At 32.9% G+C, this 22,536-nt stretch overlaps 1 protein-coding gene across 11 annotated transcripts in view; it reads left to right on the forward strand.

Annotated features, from left to right (window-relative positions):
- The window catches only part of MBD5 (methyl-CpG binding domain protein 5), a 409,939-nt gene that overhangs the window by 84,059 nt on the left and 303,344 nt on the right, over positions 1-22,536 (forward strand). The window contains exon 2 of one of the 11 annotated variants that reach the window (XM_070507661.1): positions 16,274-16,339. The exons of 9 other annotated variants lie outside the window; for them this stretch is intronic. The gene's annotated coding sequence lies outside the window, so the exon portion shown is untranslated. Of the gene's footprint in view, positions 1-16,262; positions 16,340-22,536 lie in introns of those variants that run through there. One more of the 11 variants, XM_070507663.1, reaches the window with a different exon arrangement.

Raw genomic sequence — 22,536 nt, forward strand, 5'->3', positions numbered from 1 at the left:
AAGGACAAAAGGTAGAAAGTACCCTATGAAATGGTCTCCAGTTTTTTTTAAACACATATCGCTAATATATATATACATATTTATAAATTATATGTATTTACTTCTATGCTAATATACTTTATATAAAACTTATAAAAGCATATTAAATAAATTACATAAGTATATTTGAATAAAGTCTACTTTATATAACCTGCAACCTATTTTATGTATTCTGCAAAAACAGAAGTTAGAAAAAATATAAAACAGAGATTATAAGAGATAAAAAAGTTGTAAGATTTTCTGCCTGTACTGATCTGTCTTGCACATCCTACTTTGGAGATGACTTACTTTGAGAATGTATATATTGGATTATAATTAGAGGAGAATTCTAGAAAGTTGGAAGGTCATAGTCAGAGAGTAGAATGTCTAAATTTATTATTTTGAGGGTATAGTAGTAATGACATCTGGACATGTCCATGGAAATGTTTGATTGAATCACCAAGAAAAATCAAGAAATGGAAGATAAGTATAGGGTCATTCATGTAGCACATGGAAGTTACTCTGGTTGATTGTAATATTTGGATAGGAGAGAAAGCCTGTGAGTCAGGTGCTAGAGGATAAAAAAATGCAAGGGGTTTTTGAAGAGGAGGTCACCTAGTAGGTGACAGCAAGGAAGAGGGGCAAATATAGGAGCCTGCAAAAAGCATGGGCTTTTACTACCTGAGAGACTTTTTGTATAGAATACCTGGAGTAGACAATGAATACTGAAAGACCTTCCTAACTCAAAAGTAATTCTTCACATTCTGTTGTGGGTGATTCATTTAAGTAAACAAGTCCCTCTTCTCCTGTTGATAACCCTGGGGAGGGATAAAGTGATTTGCACTCTAGATTTAATTGTTATAATGAAATCAATACTTAATTTAAATCAGTATTAAAGAATGGAAGCAAAAACTTGCGAGAATTGGAGAGAATAATTTTGGAATCGTTAGTCAGATGTCTTTATTTTCTTTTCAAAAAATTGGGGTCCACTTAATACTTTTGTCAATTCATGAATGTGTTTATATGATAGTTTGTATAATGATATTGTTTCACGTAGATTAAAGTTTAATGAAAAGAAAAAAATGTATGAAATCAGTAATACCTTGAAACCTACCAGGTGTATGGTCCTAAGTATGGGACACTTGTAATGGCAAATCTGGATAAATTAGGAGATTTTGGATTTCTGGAGGTTACCCTGAGGTATCTAAGTGTCTTCAGACTAGGATAACGTGAGGGAGTGAGAGAGAGTGTCAGGAGAGAAAGGTAAAACAAACCCAGGGAAAACTGTCTGATGTGCAAAATTTTCTGGATCCAGAATGAAGATTGTTTTACGTCTGAAATTCATCAGACCTGATGCCTTTGGTATATTTTGGGTGCTCTGAATTAGGAAGGACTCATTTAGAAAGCTGCTAACTTCAGTGTGTCTTTGTTCATTCCTGTCAAATGTACTGCAGTTTCTGAATATCCACTTCCTCCAGTTTTCTAAGGTCTTCCCTTTCAGTCCATGTGCTTACAGCAGGGTAAAGGTAGAAAAGAGCATTCATTAAGGAGAGCGCTCAAATGCCATGGTCTCAAACTTACGTTTCCCACTCTCTTCTTATGATCTCTCCTCATGGGCTAGTTTGAGCTTCCTCACAACATTGTGACCAGGACCCAAGAGCAAGTATCTCAAGAAGAAGAAAACTAGGTGGAAGCTTTATTGTTCTTATGACCTAGCCTCAGAAATCACATAGCATCATCTTTGCCATACTCGATTTGTTGGAGCAGTCATAAGCTCTTGCCCACGGTCAGGGGAAGGGAACATAGAACCTACCTCTCAGTGAGAGGAATGTCAGTCACATTGTAAGAAGAGAATGTGGGAAAGGATTGATTGATTGATTGTTAGCATCTTTGGAAAGTACAATCTTGCACACTCCTCATTTAAGAATGTTCACAAATAAGAACAAATCTGTATTCCCCTGCATTATTAACAGTCATTAATTGTCCTTTATAGCTTACCTGTTGGTTATTCATCCATGATGTCTTTGACATTACTTTTGAGGTATTTTATAAATGTTAGTAGCCCCATCCTGTTCGATATATGCAAAAGCAGAAAGAAGGCTAGAAATGGTACTGAGAAAAATCATACTCGATTGGAAAACAACAAAGTTTTTAATTAAAACAGTAATAAAATTACACTACATACCACTTTTATGTTGTCACTTTAGACATATAAATAAACGGAATTAAATGAACATCCTTGCAGAACCTAAATGATTTTAAGTCAAGAAACTTCAGTACTCCTTTATCATCTTTACAAGCCTGCTAGCTAGGTAGGGCAGCTTTGTTTTTTGGTTTTTTTTTAACCTCATTTCATTGCATGATACTGCCTAATAGCCTCAGGTATAACATGAACAGAATACTAAACTTTGAAAAAACTTTGTTCTTTCAGTAAAAATAGATGTTAAAGTTAAAACTAGACTGTATTATATATCTGTTTTTCTTTGGTTGGCTCTGATTTTCTAATGCCTAGAATTGTTTTATATATTCTTTTATATATGTGTTTGTGCAAGATGTGTGTGTGTGTGCATGTATATACATACATAAACATACTGGACAATCTCTATATACATACATCATACATGGCCATGAACCCAAAATTAAGTCCTTTCTTCTTTCCCTTGCTTATTGTAACCGTCCACTGAGTCCTCTGATTTAAAATGATCCAGGAAAGCCTGTATTAAATTAGAAGGAAAAGTTTTAAAAGTCATGTATCTATTCTTAATGTCGTTTGCTGTTCAAACCCATCCCATCCTCCCTTCTCCTGCCTCAAAAATATTGTAGGAACAAGGTTGAACTGGGCGTGAAGTCAAGCAGGATATTGTTTTCACCTACTTCAGGCAAATCTCAGAGTCACTGACCTAAAAAAGACCTCCCAGTCCACTTTGGTAAAAAGTAGAATCGAAAAATGGTAGTGTCCACTATTTTTGCCAGGTGCTATACGTTTGTTACCTCATTTAATCCTCACAACAACTCAGAAGAGTATGTTTTATTCTATTTCGCAGAGAAGAAAGCAAAAGCCTGGAAGAAATGAAGTAGCTTGTCTGTTACACAGCTGTGACATAGTGGTAGGAATAGGATACTAGGTCAGATCCACCTAACTCCAAATACTGTGTTCTTTTAGTTTAGTATCAGTACCTGTAGTTTGTCTGTAATATTTCTCAGGTGAATATTATTTTGATTTTCATTTAACACTTATAGGAGTGATGAGAATTTAAACTGCTTATTTTATTCAGCTACAGACATATACATAAATCTGGATTGTTCGTATAGAGCATTTTCTGGAGTGAAGACTTAGAAGAGCATAATATTGGCCCTGCTAGGAGCTCACTGTTTGTTCATTGGCAGATCAAAATTTGTTTTAAGATCTTTGTTATGACCAAAAAAGTATAAAAAAAGAAACTATGAAAAGCAAAATTTAACATGTCATACAAGACCAGAACATCCCAACTCACCAAGAAAAGATAGATGGAAAAATTTAATCAGAATATAATAAGCTGCCTGTAAGAAAATAAAACATTCCGTGAGTGGGCTCACCTGGTGACATAGTGGTTAAGTTCGTGTGCTCTATTTCAGGTGGCCTGGATTCACAGGTTTGGATCCTGGGTGCAGACCTATATACCACTCACCAAGCCATGCTGTGGTGGCGTCCCACATATAAAATAGAGGAAGGTTGGCACAGATGTTAGCTCAAGGACAATCTTGCTCAAGCAAAAAGAAAAAGATTGGCAAAAGATGTTAGCTCAGGGACACTCTTCCTCACCAAAAAAAAAAAAAAAAAAAGACATTCTGTGGGAAATCAAACTATTACCTTAGAATAAATTCCTCACATATTTTGTATTATGTTTTTCTTTATGGTGCCAAAGCCAAACACAACCCCAGCTGTGTTACTGCTTGATCTTTCTATTATTTTGCTCTCCATCAGTGACTTTTTTCCTCTTCAGAGAAACATATATCCCTAATGGTTGGCTTACATTTCTTACAGAGATCAAAATTAACATAATTGAAAACATTGCAGCCTTGAAAATATTTTAGTATTTAATGTAGTGGCTCATGAGTAAACAATACTGAAGTCATAGAAAAGTTAAAATAGAAGTAGTCATGTAAGTAGCATTCCCAAAAGCCGCTCACTGATGGAGGAAGAGCCAGGGACCTTAGTTCAGGGAACCTTTTCAGGAAGCCACACAACCTCTTGATGTTCTGATACATGCCACATGCTAAAGTGGCAAGTTAATACATGGAATAGTTTGGAAAGTCAGCCTCAGAATTCAGTGAAGTGAAGAAAGAAAGGGCTTTCTTTGTTCTGGACCAGAGATATGCCCAACTTTCTCATCCCCATCATAGAGCCCCTGACTTCTTTCTGATAATTTCTAGCTATGCCAATGCATGAAAAACTGAAACAAGATCGGCATGACTTTTAAAATTACGTTGTATTTCAAACAGATCTCTGAAGTTTAGTTTAAAAATAAATTTAAGGTGTCTTGCCAGAGTTAGGAGAATGATTTAAATATAATATATAGCATATCAGTAAAACTCACTTTTAGTATTATTCAATAGTAAATTTAAAGTCTTGTTCCTTATGAAGTAATTTTTATGGCAGGCACTGTACTTGACCAATGTGGTATAATGTGTGCATAATGAGGTTATAAGGAATATGAGGAGCTATGGCAGCAGTGGCCTAAATTTCCTCCTCCTGGAATGGCCATCTAACTCCCTTTCCCCTGGCTAAATCATTTCTTCTTTAATATATAGCTTAGAAGTCGTTCCATCAGGAGACATTCTCTAATCTTTTCATTTTGTGTTAAGTCTGCCTCCTCTGTGAACATTTGTGGCACCTTTTGCATATTACGTACTTCTTTTTATTTATCTATCTCTTCCTCATGGGTCTGTAAAATTTGTAGATTCACAGTTTTCCATCTTTGTATCCTCAGCAGCTAATCTTGTGTCTGACACTGGTAGATGTTAACAGTCTTTGTTGAGTGAAGGCATACATGAAAAAAAGAATATGAATAGATTTACAGGTATTTTATGAAGCACACATTCGTAGAATGAGTGGAAAGAGGAATAGGAGGAAGTAGGAGGAAAAAAGCATTAGCTTGTTACCCATGAAACATTGAACCAGTGTTTTTATTATGCTTCTTTGTCCTGTCCTACAATATTTTTCTTCCTTTGGATCTTTAAACCTGTAGTACTAAACAAAAAATAGTTGTCATTTAAATTATATTTTATAACTTCATCAGTAAGGCTTTAACACACAATATTGACTTTTTAAAAATAAGAGTTTGAAATTAAATGTAAAGTATCTTTAAATATTTTATTTTAATTATATTTAAATTATATTAACTTATTTAAATAATTAAGATTTTAAATTATTTAAATTATATTGTATAACTTTATCAGTAAGATTTTTAACACACAATATTGACTTTTTTAAAAATATGAGTTTTGGGGCCGGCCCGTTGGCGCCGTGGTTAAGTTCGCACATTCCACTTCTCGATGGCCTGGGGTTCACCGGTTTGGATCCCGGGTGTGGACATGGCACTGCTTGGCACGCCATGCTGTGGTAGGCGTCCCACATGTAAAGTAGAGGAAGATGGTCATGGATGTTAGCTCAGGGCCAGGCTTCCTCAGCAAAAAAGAGGAGGACTGGCAGTAGTTAGCTCAGGGCTAATCTTCCTCAAAAAAAAAGAAATGAGTTTAAAATTTGTTCATTATTCTTAATTTTCAGTTGTTATTATTTCATGGTCAGTTTTCCCCAAGAATATTATTTAGTGGATGCAGTAGCAAAATAAGATTTACCTTACGGTGAAAACTTGTCCTTTTGGTGGATTCTTTGGAATGTGTCTATTTTTAAAGTTGTAGGCTTTCTGATTTAAATCTAAAATTGGGTGGAAAAATTTTGGGTATTTATGACACTTTAGAGTTCACAGATTGCCTTCATGTACCTTTTTATAAATCCTCAAATTAAATGCTTGTGAGGTTGTATAAGACTTAGGAGATAATATAATGGGATATTATAATATCCCATTTGATATATAAACTGAGAATCATAGAGGTTAAATAGTACATTAGATTGTATAGATAGGCCTGGAATTTAATTTGTGGGAAGATTTCTACTGTAGATTCAACTTCTTTAATAGTACTGCTCAGAGTTTTCTGTTTAATCTTGAATCAGTGTTGGTCAGCTATATTTTTCAAGAAATTTGTCCATTTCCACTGTGTTTTCAAATGTATTAGCATGACACTGTTTTATTATCTTCTTATTATTTAAATATTGCAGCATCTATATTTATGTATTTTCTGATAATAGCTATTTCTGCATGTCTGCCTTCCTCCTTCTCCTCTTCCCTTCCTCCCTCTCTCCCTTTTTTCCTTCCTTCCTTACTACTTTTTGCTAAGTCTCTCTGAAGGTTTGCAGTTTTATTAGGCTTTTCAGAGAGTCACCTTTTGGCTTTGCTGTTACCTCTATTTTATTTTTATTTTCTAATTTCATTAATTTCTGTTTTTATCTTAATTATTTCTTGTCTTCTGCTTTCGTATTTATTTTTTATTGAGGTGTAATTGACTGCTCTGCTTTCTTTAAGTTTATTTTGTTTCTGTTAATAAACCTGTTTTATTGGATTTTCAGATCAGTGATTTTCAACTTTGTTTTCCATATTAGGCGTTTAAGGTTATAAAATTCTCTTCAGTTATTGCTTTTGGTATATACACAATTTTTCATGTTACATTTTGGTTGTCATTTAGTTCTGAATATTTAATTTCAGTTTCCATTTTGAGTTATTTGGAAATATGCTTTTTACTTTCAAAAGTTAAATTATTTCTAGTTATCTTTTTGTTATTAAATTGTCTTAATCTTGTTGTAAGACAATGTGGTTTGATTAATATCAATTATTTAAAAGTTACTGAGCCTTGCTTTTGTGACCTAGTGTGTGATCAGGTTTTTGAAATGTTCTGTTTTGGAAATGTACTTGAAATAATGTATATTCTACAGCTGTTGTTGCCATTTTATATATCCAGTAGATAAAGGTAATTGTTCAAATCTTCGAAGTTCTTATGACATTGCCTACTTGACTGTTCTATTACTAAGCTATATTAAAACCTCCCATTTTGCAATGTTTGTTTAGTTCTCGTTGTCAAATTTGGCTTTGTGTATTTTGAGGTTATGTTATTAGTTTCATACAAGTTGGATGTTGTTATATCCTCCTGGAGAATTAAACTTTTTATCATTTGAAAGAGTTACTCTTTATTTCTAGTAATGCTTTTTGCCTGAGAGTATATTTTCACTGACATCAATATAATTTTTGGTAATATTTGCCATTATCTTTTTCCACTTTGTACTTTTATTTGTTATGTATGTATATTTTGAAAAGAAAACAATATAACTAAAAATTTTTTAATCCAACCTGACAATTTTTATCTTTTAACTGGAGCATACAATCCATTTACATTTATTCTAATTACTGATATATTTGGATTTATTTCTATCATTTTTTGTGTTTTTATTTTCCCACCGTATCTTTGTTTCTTTTTCTTCCCTTTATTGCCTTCTTTTTGTATTTTTCATTACTTTTTTCTCATTCTTTGTTGTTCTATTAATTTGGAAATCATACTCTGTTTTTTCTTGGTTACCCTAGAAACGTTAACATGTGTAATTTTTAAATTATGTATGAACCTTTACTCTCTACCCAAACAAAAAAGCCTTAGAGCCTTTTAACTCTGCTCACCTTTTCCCAATTTATATATTTTTATTATATGTATTCTGTCATTTTTAGTTCTGTAAGAAATAACTATCACTGTTTTATAATGTTAATATTGCTTATATTTACCACTTTTTTCCCTCTTGTCATTCCTCTGGCATTTCTGATATCCCATCCAGTATTATTTTTCTTTTGCTGGAAAGTATATTCGGTGAGGATATGAAAGTGATAAACCCTCTTAGTCTTTATCTGTAAGTGACCTTATTTCACTCTCATTGTTGGAAGAATTTTGTTGGGTCTAGAATTCTAGGCTACTAGTGAATTTCTTTTAGCCTGTTGAAGATGTTATTTTGGTGTCTTCTGGTTTCTACTATTTATTTCAAAAATTTAATTATTGGTCTGTCAGTCCTTTGAATATAATTTATCTTTTCTATGTTTGCTTTTGAGATCTTTTCTTTTTCTTGTATTTTCTACAGTTTTGCTCTTGCACTATGGCCTCTACTTCCTTCTCTCTTTGCTAGAACTCTAATTCAGATATGTGTTAGATCTTTTCACAATATTTTCCATGCCTCTTTACCTCTCAGGACAACATTTGATGTAATTTGTTCACTTCTTTATTACAGTTCTCTGTTCCAGGACATAAACAGACACAAGAATTATTAAGTAATTCTTATTTCAGCTATATTGAAGTTACTGTTTAACCTGTTGATTGATTTATTTTGCTTTGATTATTATACTTTGCATTTTTAAAAATTGTTTTCTTCCTTTTCAGTATTCGTGTTCTTTTCTTATATTGTTAAACTTTTTATTTCTTGAAACATACTAAACATATTTATATTGTCTCTGCAGTAATTCTAATACCTGGCAACTTCTTATGAGTGATTCTGCCATATATTTTTGTTTGTTTTACATGTAGTGCTTTGTTTTTTTTATGTTGTAAATGATTTTTAAGAATCTTGAGCTGCTCATGTTTCTTTAAATTTTACATATGAAAATATTTTGATACCTGTGATGAAAGTGGGTTTTTCAAGATTTACATTTGTTCCTATCAGATACCTAAGAATACTATTAGTACGATACTATTAATATAGGACCACTTTATATTCTTGGCTTGAGGTTTTGTGTAGCAAATGAGAGACTGCAGAATTCAGCGAGAGTTAGCTTGTTGTTACAAATCCTCTGAGAGAACTTATTTTTTCCATCTACCCAGTGCCAAAGTTCTGTATAGGCAATTTTCCTTGCATTTCCTATAAGGAAAGCAGAGTATGGCATACTGCTTAAGAGCTTTGTCCCTAGACCCAGGCTGTCTGAATTTGCATTTTGAACAAATTACATCTCTATTCTTCACTGTCTTGATCTTTAAGATAAGGATTATAATGGTACTTTTTTATGTTTTTGTGAGGATTAAATGAGTTAATATCTTTGAAGCACTTAGAACAGAGTAAGTTTTATAAGTCTTTCCTTTTATTATCACGATCACCATTATTATGTGTAGTTTACTCTTATACAAAGTGAATAGTGCTTTGTGGTCCCAGTACTATGGAGGGTCTACTGTTGGACCCCCCATGTTTTGAGGCCACAAAAATTAATGCTCAAGTTCAGCTGATTCAGCAAACATTCTCAAGGTAAAAGACAATTTAAGTGCTTGCCTTACCACTATGAATACCAGTCTTTATTTGGTCTTGTCCTCAGGCTTCCTTACTTTTTTTTGTTAGCTCATGGGAACATTTAAGAAATATTTTTTATATGTCTCATTTTATTTTAGTTGTTTTAGTTGTTTTCAAGTGCTACTCATGTTACAGGAAATAGAAGTCTCTAATACAGCTTGTAAATGGCAAAGCCAAAACTAAAATCCCAAATTAACTCTGAGGATGCACTTCAAGAAATAACTGGGCAAAGACATAAACAGACACAAATGTTTAAAATATTCAAAATCATTAGTAATCCAAGAAGTACTGATTGAAGTAACTGTATGGTTACATTTTTCTTATCAAATTAGAAAAGTAAAGAAGAAAAGAAAGAAAGGAAAAAAATGAAAGAAGGAAAGAAAGAATAAAGGAAGGAAACAGGATTTGAAACTCAAAATTAACCAGCATTCAAGAATCCAGATACCTTCGTATCTCTTACTGGCAAGAATGTTAATTGCTACAACTGCTGTGTAGAGCAGTTTGGCAATGTATATCCAAATTCTTAAAACATTTATATTTATGACACATAAATTCATTTCTAAGAATTTATAAAAAGAATTAAAGATACGCGCAGAGATTTAGCCACAAGAGTGGTCAATACATCACTTTATAGAAAATTAAAATACTGGAAGCAAGTAATTATCTCATAATAAGAGAACGGATTGAGTGTAAAATATCCATATAATAAAATGCTAAATGGCAATTTTAAAGTATATTTATGCCATTAAAAGAAGTTCGTGATAATTTGTTGAGGAGAAACAAATGATTGCAAGCTAAAATATACAAACTGAGTTTTTAAAAACAATGGTGTATATATATATATATATATATATATATAACCATAATTAATCTCAAAGGTTAAAAGTAATAGCTCTTGGGAATAAAGTTTTAGGTGATTTTTAGCCCATTTTTATTTTACTTATTTGTATTTTCTACAATGATCTGAGCATCATTAAAAATATATAACATTCCATTAAATAAATTCTTAAATAAGAGTCATAATTCACAATGCCAGTATTCTGATACAAATGTTTACATATTTTCATATTGGTTTTTCAATTCTAATGCTTAGGTACATGTATTTTCTGTAGTTAAGATTATTCTGTACATATATTTTGTAATTGCTTTTTCCTTTAGTATTTTTAAATTATTTTTCCATATTTCTACATGGTTTTTCAATTATCAATTTGATAACCACATTATAGTTTATTTGTTTAATTATTAAAATTTAATGTATTTTCTCCAATTGTTTAAATATTTACTTTTTTAGCACTTATCTATTGTAGCTAGCACAGCAGTTAAATAAAAATGATAGTTCTGAAGTTTATGATAACAGCGATAATTTATCAAGTACCTTTTTGTTGTTTCCTAAAAGTAATATTTAATTCTTAGAACAGCTCTGAGTTAGGCGTTATTATCCTCTTATTAAAGATGAAACAGATTTAAATAAGCTAACCAACTCATGGATTACAAAGCTAGCGAGAGGTTAAGCTAGAATTCAATTCAGATTTGTCTGATTGTTTTACTGATTTGTCTGAGCTTTTTCTGTAAGTGTTTGTAAAACTGTGTTCCATAATTAACAGGAAATATTAACAGGAATGAAAATTAGTTTGCATTAATTCTGTTTCCTGAATCTTATATCTATTTCAGGATTTTTAAGACCATTATCTTTTGGTTTGCAGTATTATTGTTAAAAAGACCAGTTACTTTCAGATTCTCACCTTGTGCCTAGGAGCTGCCCCTGTCCAATCTCTGGAAGCTTTTAAAATCTTCTCTTTTTCCTCAGTGTTTTATACTCTCTTAATTATTCACCTTGTTGTTTTTTTCTGTTTTCATCCTTTGACTTTGGTATTCCATTAGGAAATTTTTCATGTTTTATTTCTTTGATAGTTTCCTCTCTTCTAATTTTGCTGTTGTTGATAATGTTGTTGCATCCTTTTGGAACTCCTGTTATTTGGATATTGGACCTCTTAGACTCTAATTGTCTTATTCTAGTTTCCTATTGTTCATTTCTCTGTTGTTTTGTTCTACCTTGTAGAAGAGTTCTTCAACTTTATCTTTGACCTCTTTTTATAAATTTATGCTATTTTTTCATTTCTGATCTGTTTTGTATCTCTGAGAGTTTGTCTTCTATAGTTTCTGCTTCGTGTTTCCTGGATACAGTATAGTTTCTTACTTTTGTAAAGTTTGTAAATTTTTTTTTAAAGATTTTATTTTTCCTTTTTCTCCCCAAAGCCCCCCGGTACACAGTTGTATATTTTTAGTTGTGGGTCCTTCTCGTTGTGGCATGTGGGACACTGCCTCAGCATGGCTTGATAAGCGGTGCCATGTCTGCGTCCAGGATCCGAACCGGCAAAACCCTAGGCCGCAGAAGCAGAGTGTGCAAACTTAACCACTCAGCCACAGGGCCGGCCCCTAAAGTTTGTAAATTTTTAAAGTTTGTTGAATTGTATCAGTTTCTCCAAGTTCACTATTTTTCTGTTTATATGGTTTGAATCCTGTCTCTGAGGGCTATGAGCAGAGCTTGTTGACTGCAAAGCTTCGCTGAGAGTTGAATGAGCAATGAACTGATCTCTTTGTTGGGAAATCACCAAATGTCAGTATCTCAAGGTATTTTACTCTTGGTCAGTTCAGATTACACAGGTATTTCCCAAGATCCTGCATCTGGAATAAAAGCCTGGGTACTAGCATTCTGGGAGTCAATCAATGGAAAGGGATTGGTGGTATAATAAATTTGTACTCAATCCCACTTGTTAAACAAGGCAATTTATTCCACGCTCAGCTCTTCTTGGTGTCTCATAATCTAAGGCCTCTCTGGTTCAACCTTCTAGAGAATAAAACTTCAGTCATCTACTTGAGTAGTCACCTGGTTCCAGAGAGGGAAGGAGATTGGTTTATTTGGCATCCTCTTTAAAAAAATTGTGAACAAATCCTTACATTTTTTTTTTTTATTGAGTTAATGATAGGTTACAATCTTGTGAAATTTCAGTTGTACATTAATGTTTGTCATTCGTGTTTTAGGTGCACCACTTCACCCTTTGTGCCCACCCCCCACCCCACCTTTCCCCTGGCAGCCGCTAATCTGTTCTCTTTGTCCACATTTTTAAATTCCTCATATGAGTGGAGTCATACAGAGATTATTCTTCTCTAACTGGCTTATTTCACTTAACATAGTTCCCTCAAGGTCCATCCATGTTATTGCAAATGGAATGATTTTGTTCTGTTTTGCAGCTGAGTAGTATTCCATTGTATATGTATACGACATCTTCTTTATCCATTCATCTGTGGATGGGAACAAATCCTTACATTTAAAGCCCTCCCTATTGCACTCTTATATCCAGAAGTACCATTCCTAAGCTTTTCTGAGATTCTGCAATAGAATTGCTTTCTCTCTCTCCCCCTCCTTTCCTCCCTCTCTCCCTTTCTCCCTCCTTTACCTTTCTCACTCCTTGGGTTATCTGTAATTAATCCAATTTCCACTTTCCAAAATTGTAGTAACATCTTTTATCTGTTTTTGTCTCCTTTCTTGTTTTTTCCTGTAGTGTTATAATTTAAAAAATATATATATTTACTATCATTTAAATGCTGTTTCAGGAAGGAGTAGAGATGAATACATATTTAAGTCACTACTTTTAACTAAAAAGCTCATTTTATGGTATTATGGCCACCCATTCAAGAATATGACATTTTCTCCGTTTCTTAAATCTCCTAATTAAGTTTCATTGTTGTTTTCATAAAGATTAAATGCACTTCTCATTAAATTGCATTCTAAATAATGCAGTTTTTCCTTATTATTTGGAATTAAATCTCTTCCTTTGTATTTTCTAGCTAGTTATTACTTGGTGATATTACTTTAGTATAATTTATATCTGGAAAATTTATTAAACTCATTAGTTGTGTAATTTCTGTGCTGACTGTTTTAGATTTCATAGCATACAATCATTTCTTCAAAGTAATATTTTCCCTTTTTCTATGTTGTATCAATTCATTATGTTTCTTTTTCTGTTGTTCTGCATTTGTAAAAAGTATTTCAAAGCCATTTAAAATAATATTGGTATTATTAATATCCTTATATTATCCCTTAGTTTGGAGGGAATGCTTCTAGTAGGGTTCTGCTATTGGATGTAATATTTACTTCTGTTTTGGAATAGGTCATTATTTTTAAAATGTATTTTAGGATGGGCTCAAACACTGAGGAGACATGTCCAAAGGACACAGAAGCCAGCTTTAAGGGGACTCTCTCTGGACAAGTTTGCGACAATTGATAAGTAATGATAGAAATGGATTCTAAAACAATGAATTAAAAACAGTAATCCATGAGTCCACACTGACATGTGAAAGAAATTAGAGAGAAGAAGAAGTGAAGGGAAAGTGCTTCTTTACAGAAGAATGCCAGCTAATAAACATACAAAGAATAATAAAAATAGAAAATCACCTTTTTTGTTTTGTTTTTGTTTTTGCTGAGGAAGATTCTCCCTGAGCTAACATCCGCTGCTGATCTTCCTCTTATTTTTGGACATGAGCTGCCACCACAGCATGGCTACTAACAGGCAAGTAGTGTAGGTCCACACTCGAGAACCAAACCTGGGCCGCCAAAGTGGAGCATGCCAAACTTAATCACTAGGCCACCAGAGGTGGCCCAGAAAATCACCTTTATTTACATCAGTAATAATAAGTGATTTAGGCAACAGTCACCAATTGATGCTAAAATTATTGGGTAAAAAACTGGAAACAGGGTATTCACTTGTTCTCAAAGTATCGCCTTACAGATTACTTACTAATTAGAAAGGAAAAGATACCTTTAAAATGGAGAAATCTGGCAGATATCATCTTAACCAAATGATTAAACTTCACAACATCAATACAGGACAGTCTCGCATCATTTGCCTTCTAATATGATGTGCTTTAAAAGGAAAAGATGCCAATTTTGTTATATTCCTACCAATAATGTTTAACCTAAATCTAATCATGAGGAATTAATCAGACACACTCAAATTGAGGAACAGTCTGAAAAAAAACTGACCTAGGCACTTCCAAAATGTCAGTAATATGAAAAACTAACCAAGACTGGAGAATTGCTCCAGATGTAAGGAGAATGAAGATCAACTGGATCCTAATTTGAAAAAACAAAAAAAAAAAACAGCAAAAACAACGAAAGGTTAGGATGCTTTGGAGACAAATGGCAAAATGCAAATATGGGTTATAAATTATATCATATTAAGCATCAGTGTTAAATGTCCTGAAGGTGATAATTATAGTATCATATTGTGTGAAAAAATATCAGTGTTCTTAGAAGATACAAACTGAAGTTGATATGGGTCAAGTACCATAATGCATGCATCAAACTCTCAAATGATTCAGCAAAAAAAGTAGATATATGTGCACACACACACACACACACACCCATGAAGGGGGCAGGGCAAATGTGGTAAGAGGTTAAAAATTCATTAAACTAGGTGAAAGGTAGTTGGGTGTTCCATGGGCATACTGTTTCTGGAACTTTCCTTAAGTTTGACATTTTTCAAAGAAGTTGGAAAAGTGAAATGTATTTTGTACTTTGATATATAACATCATAAAATTTAAATTTAGCTATCCTGTACTTACCACTAGATCTCCTTAGTAGTAATTTCTCTAACAGTTTGTTTTAGTTCATGGTTTTTTCAGCCTGTATAAGAAGTTGTTTGTGTGTGTATGTACACAATGCATTTGTAAGAACCTTTAGAGTCTCTACTGAAATCCTGTTCCCCAACAATCTCCTCGGCGTGTGTATTTTTTATTGGAGGTTCTGCCCTGTCATAAATATCATGAACTAAAATGTTCTTTCCTTCTTTAAAAAACCATACTGTTCATTAGCTTTTCTTGAAATGGTTTTCTAAAATGGCCTAACAAACCTTTGTACCAAATACTTTCTACTTGGTGCAAAATTAATGTCTTTGTGAATTTTTCACACATCGAAAAATAAAATAAGCATGAGGAATTATCACATGAGCCTCTTTGCAGTTTATGGTTTCCAGTACTTAATAAAAATAACAGTCTAAAGTGCTATTTCTTCTCTTTACAAATTTACAATTTTTAAATGCTTATCATTGAGTCATTATCTTCTTTCCCTTTGTCTATTTTGCCACCCAATTATAAAATTTTTATTTAGATCTAATTCCCATTGCATTCTGTTTATGACTTGTCAGTGTCATTGGGTCTATTATTATAATGCTGAACTTGAAAAAAAATCTTTCAAATAGACTCAGAAATCCCAGGAGGCCCAGTTCTGCCACTGACTAACTCAAACTCAGGCATCTGTTTGGTCTAACCTCTAACATCTAAACATCTGGATCTGTTTGATAATCTGAGAATTTCATTAGACCAGATAGGTAGGTAACAAGCCCTGATGTTACTTCCACTCCAGCATACAGTGAGTCAGCCCTCTTTATTGTGTGGCCCTCTTTACAGCTGTATTGTATCTGCAGCTGCTTACTCTCAAACTGTAGATAAAAAACTTGCTCATTTTGTCACACAAATTCTCTCCAACTCTAACACTTGAGGTGAGATTGGAGTTGAGAAATAGGTGGTATGACTTGCAGCTTCTTCTAGGTTCTTCTAATAATTCATTCAATGATCTAATGATTAATGCTTCACTTTTGCACATAAAGTTTAACTCTTAGATAATGACAGGTGCATTGTATTTCATCTGCTGGGAATATTGCCTTGTGTAAAACTTTCTTATTTTATATAGTACCTACTTTCAAAGTTGTACTATTGATATTTTTGGCATTTACTGTTAACAGCTTCTAATCTCTATTTAAAATGTTATTGACAACCCCAGTTTTGTTACAGGATAGAGGAGCTTAAAATGACATGCATTGAGGAACCTTTTCACTACCTCCCCTGTTGCGGAAGAATGTGAGTAGCCTCAATACATCTTATTTTGTTACGAACAGCCAATTTTAGCATGAAGGGCTTAGGAAGAGCAGGACAGGCTGGTGAAACAGGATTAACAAATGATGTTCCCATCACTTTGGTTTTGTTACCCCGTTTTTCTTCTATGAATAATCTGAAGATGACTATGTATACCATATGGTAGACATAACGCAACAAACATTCTTTTCTATTTTTTAAACTAATCTTGTTATTACGAAGTTATATTATTTTCCTTTAGAAAATATAGAAAAGGAAAATAAATATCAATGTAATTACACCATTCGGAGATAAACATTTTGGTGCTTACCCTCCCAGATCTTCCTTTTTAGGGATTTTTATTTTTTAAGTGAGTTTATATTGTATATGCCATTTTATTACTTAAATTTTTCATTAATATATTATAGACATCTTTTCAGGTTATTTAACTTTCTTCTGTACTATTATTATATATAGCTGTGTAATATTGCATAGTTGTTCCATGGCTTATTTAAACACCTTCCTAGTGTTGATCTAAATTTTGTATTATACTAGTACTCTGCTGACATTGATAAAATAAACATTTGGGCACAATTTCTTTTGAATAAAAAACATAATAGCTAGATCAAAGAAGATTGAAATTTTTAAATTTTTGATACATGTTGCTCAATTCCTTTTTTTTGTTTTGTTTTGTTTTTTGCTGAGGAAGATTTACCCTGAGCTAACATCTGCTGCCAATCTTCCTCTTTTTGCTGGGGAAGATTTGCCCTGAGCTGATATCCATTGCCACTCTTCCTCTTTTTTGTGTGTGTGTGAGCCACTGGCACAGCATGGCCACTGACAGACAAATGGTGTAGGTCCACGCCCAGGCACTGAACCCAGGCCACCAAAGTGGAGCACGCCGACACTAACCACTAGACCACTGGCGCTGGCCCTCAACTAATTTTTTTTGAAGTATTCTGTACTGAAATAGCTTAATGTAATTTTTAAAGAAGACTGATAAGGAAAGTGCTAGTTTAAACACTGTCTGAGAACTCTAGATAGTCTCTTAGCAGGCTATAAAATTGTTGTTTAATGGTCTGGAGCTGAGAATAAGTTAGTTACTACCTGCTGTCCTTAGGAATAACATGTTAGGAATTTCCAATATAAATTAAAAAGTAATTAAAAAGTTACATAATTGTCCTGTGTACAGCATAGGACAATTTACTGATATATAAAAACTGTGAGCTTTTATAGGAGATCATTTGAGTAATGTAGATGTCCCTTCTTTTTTTCCCCAAATCAGGGTGTTTTTATTGCCTATTCTAAACAATAAAAATTATGTATGTTATTTTAAAAAATCTAATAGTACACAAATGTAAAACAGCAGGAAGTAAAAATTCCTATCTATAATAATATTCTTTAGAGATATGTCTGTTTATATAAGTACATATATAAGCATATATAGTTATATATATTTAATTTTTAAAATTTATACAAGTGAGATCATACTCTAATTCTGTTGTGCAAGTTGCTTTTTAAAAAATCTACCAGTATATTGCTAACATTTTCCCATATTACTACATATAGATTTAGCTTACTCTTTAATTCCTGCATGATATTACATGGTATGGATATACTATATTTTAGTAAATAAATTTCCTATTGATAATTACTTAGATTATTTTCTACTTAATTACAAATAGTGAGTACACTTATTGTCTTGTACAAACATCTGTGTGTTTTATTATTATTTCCATAAAATAAATACACCTACAGCAGTGGAATTGTTTATTATTGGTAGAGTGCAGTGATAAAACTCTCAGTTATGGTATTAGAGCTTGAATCCCAGCCTCCACCATTGACGTACTCTGTAACTTTAGCAAGCTAATTGACCTCACTATAAAATTCATGTGAATCTTGAAGCCGCTTTATAGAATTATTGAGAATTCTGTATCCTCTCCTAATGAGGAAATTCATGTAAGCAGTCACTCTATACCTGTTATACCTGGCACATAGTAGGCATTAAAATATCTCCATTGTTATAAATTGTCTTCTTTAGTGAATTTCCTATTGGTTTCTTCTGTTCATTTTTCTTTTGGATGGCTTTTTTTTTTAATTTCTAGGAGAATTTTTTTATGTTAATATTTACTAGTCTCTTTGTAAGTTATAAATGTTTTTTCCCAATTTTTCATGTCTTTTGCTTTCGTTTATACCTTTTGCCACATTTAAGTTTTATACATTGTTTAGTCAAGTGTGTCAGTCTTTTGTGATTTCTGGTCTTTGTGTTGTGCTAAGAAAGGAAATCTCTACTGCAACATTATAAAGTTATCTTCCTATATTCTGTTCTAAAGATTTTATCATTTTTATTTTCTACATTTAAATACTTATCTCCATTTTTTAAAATGTGGTTAGTACTGCTCCTTCTCTACTCCCCCAGGGAACATATTGGAAATGCTAGGGTCCTTTTTGAGAAAGCACTGCTTGTATTCACTGTTCAGGAGCCAGGGATGTCTGCCAGGTTCCTTTAGTGCACAGGACTTCCCTTGACAAAGAATTCCTGAGTCCTCCTTGACTTTGAAATGCCCTGCCAGACCTCTGAATCTTACCATTGCTTTCTGCCAACAACAAGCATCTGAAAACTAAACATGCAAGAATTATAAATAAAAATAGCAATGGATTTAGTCCATTGCTTCTCACATTAACTCAGTTTAAAAATAATAATACCTGGGGATGTGGAGAGATTCTAAGTTTCATGTGCCGGGGGAGTGTGTAGATTAGTGCAACATTTTTGTTGTTTTGTTGTTGTTTACTCCTTTTCCATGGTAGTATATTCTTGTTTTATTGACATAACACCTCTCAAATATAACTGAAAAAAAAATTAGAAAATCTTAATCACTTCTCCTATTCCTTGCATTATTTCTCTTCATTGGGTGCCATTTGCACAGCTTGTTCACCTTGGTCTTTCTCTTTTGAGCTGCTGATCCTCCTTTTATCCAGTAATCCTTATCTGTGTAGATCTCCATTAATAATATTGTTGCCTCTGTTGGGCTTCTTTAGCACATGGATAGGTCTAGCTACAGGGGTTCCCTGGCAGAAGCAGGCTGGGAAACGGTGAATTTTTATTACTGAATATGATAAACTTGTAGAATAGAAGTTCAGTCCTTTTCCATACATTACAATGGTCAGAAAAGTCATTGCTTGTTATTTTATGCCTTTTTATATAGTGTAGATAAGAAAATATAGTTTGAGTTTATAGCCTTCTGTTGGTGAAAGTTTATTTAAGAATAGTACCTAAAAGAGTTGAAAAAGACATAGCTTACAAATAATGTTTCATTAATATCGTTTCTCTCAGTTTTTCCTTTTTTTAATTTTTAAGTAATTACCCACAAGAGAAGCTGAAAAAAGGCATTTCTAGAATGTGAAAGCATCTTTGGAGATGATGAAAAGATACATAGCTGTAGCTTCTAGAGAATTTCAATAACAAGTACACAAATGGATTTCTTATGGCTGTTCATTTACTTTTTCAATTAAAAAAATGGAGTTTCTACAAAGGGCTAAGATATATTTAATCCAAGTTTGTAGTCTTTTGAGAGTCAAGTTTTACATAGCCATAGAACTTACAATAGGTAGAAGAATGGACAAATTACATCACCTTCAAGTAATTTTCTACATATCATTTCTTGCAGCCAGACCTTGCATGGAACTTAGATAGAAATCAGTTGTTCAAGCTTGCCAATTCAGGATATATCCATATATTTTTGAAAGCCAGGTGAACAAAAGGTAAAGTTATATGCTTTTATAAATAATTAGAGAGCCTAACCAGAAAACAGACCTAGATGGGAAAGAATTCAACTCTACATAAAAGAACACCTGTATGTAAACCACCACCACTGCCACTGCTGCTGTCATCACATTTATTGAGTTTTTACTCAATCACATAGGCAATAGTCTATGTGCATTTAAATGGATTATCTCATTTAATTTTCATAAGAACTCAATAAGGTAGATACCATTATTCTCATTTCGTGGGTGTGGAAATTAAGGCACAGAGAATCTAATTAACTTGTTCAAGGCCTCATAGCTAGAAAAGAAAAGCCAATACAGACTGAATTAAAAATTCATGCTTGTGGCATGCTTCATCTTCGGTAAAAAAGAGTTTTGGATCTGCTCCACTACATGGGAAAAAAAATTAACTGAGTCCTGGGAAATCTTCACCATAAAGCATAAAACACCATAAAGCTTTTTGTCCTGCTCATTACTAGAGTAGGCATTGCGGGTATTCCACTATAGCACTCGAAGAATGGCCGCCACCAAATGCCCAGCACTTATCACTGTGCCAAGCTCATAATCAGTACTCAGTAAATATTCAGAGAGAATGAGTGATCCTCTGTAATAATGTTCCCATGGACTGACTAAAAAGATGAGTGACATGGTCTGAGTCTACTAAATAAGTTACCTTAAAAATGTGCCCCCAAGTTACAAAAGTGAATAAATTTGCCATCTTAAATTATTGCTATAAATCAATTATGTTTTCAAGAAAAACTTAAAAGTTAATCATTTTAGCTTTACAATGATTAATATTAAACCATTATATCTGATAATAGGTCAGTACTAGAACTATTCTTGCTTGGTGTTGGTCAAACTAGGGAACACATGACCGAAAGGATTTTAACCTTTTTATTCTCTTTCACAAAGGGGGCATTTCCCCAGGTCACCTAAGGTAGATTTCATTCACAAGTAATTTATATAAGGTAAAAAAGATGATAGTTAAGTTATTTTAACAGCTTTACTGAGATATAACCTATACCGTATAATTCACCCATTTAAAATATACAATTCAATGATTTTTAATATATTCACAGGGTTGTACAGGAATCAACACAGTCAATTTTAGAGTGTCTTAATTACCCTTCCCCCCAAAAAAATCCATGTACCCATTAGTGATCACACTCTTTTCTCCCCCACCCCTACCCCAGTTCTAAGAAATCACTAATTTACTGTCTTTTCTCTATAGATTTGCCTATCCTGGACATTTCATGCAAATAGAATTGTACAGTATGTGGTCTTTCTGTGACTGGCTTCTTTCATTAACCATAATGTTTTCAAGGTTCACCCATGGTGTAGTATGGTGTAGTATGTATCCTAACTTCATTTTTTTAATTGATGAATAGTACTTCATTATATAGATATACCACATTTTCTTTATCCATCCATCAATTGATGGACATTTGGGTTGTCCCTTATCAGATACATGATTTACAAATATTTTCTCCCATTCTGTGGGTTGTCATTTTACTTTCTTGATGATTTCTTTTACAACACAAAAGTTCCTAATTTTGGTGAAGTTCAGGTTTTTTTCTTTTATTGCTTGTGCTTTTGGTGTCATATTTAAAGAAGGCTTTGCCTAACCCAAGGTCACAAAGATTTATTCCTATGTTTTCTTTTAAAAGTTTTATAGTTTTAGCTCTTATGTTAAAATCTATTATCCATTTTAAGTTAAAGTTTATGTTTGGTGTAAGGAAGGGGCTACTTTCACTCTTGTTAACATGGATCTTGAGTTGAACCCAGCATCATTTATTGAAAAAGACTCTTCTTTCCTCCACTGAATGGTCGTAGTATCCTTGTCAAAAACCAGTTGACCATACATGTAAGAGTTTATTTCTTTACTCTTAGTTCTGTTCTATTTAATGTACGTTTATCCTTATGCCAGTACCACTTTTGATTACTTGAAGTGTGGTTCTCTAACTTTGTTCTTCTTTTTCAAGGTTGTTTTGGTTATTCCCACATTTCCATGTAAAACCCTAATCAGTCTGTCAGTTCTACAAAATTGCCAGCTGGGATTTTGATAGGGATTTTACTGAATCTGTAGATCAATTTCAGGAATATTACTAGCTTAACAATATTAAGTCTTTCGATTCAGAAATGTAGCATGTCCTTCAATTTATTTAGGTTTTCTTTAATATCTTACAACAGAAATGCTTTATGGTTTTCAAAGCTGAAGTTTTATACTTTTTAAAAAGTTTATTTCTAAGTATTTTCTTTTCATGCTATTATAAATGGAATTTTTTTGTTTCATTTTCTGATTGTTCATTGCTAGTAAATTGACATACAGTTGACTTTTGTCCTGGTCTTTTATCCTGCTATCTTACTGAACTCGTTTATTCTAATAGTTTTTTAGTGGATTCTTAGGATTTTCTATATATAATATCACGTCTTCTGTA

The sequence above is a fragment of the Equus asinus genome, chromosome 4, assembly GCF_041296235.1.
Source record: "Equus asinus isolate D_3611 breed Donkey chromosome 4, EquAss-T2T_v2, whole genome shotgun sequence".
Lineage (NCBI taxonomy): Eukaryota > Metazoa > Chordata > Mammalia > Perissodactyla > Equidae > Equus > Equus asinus.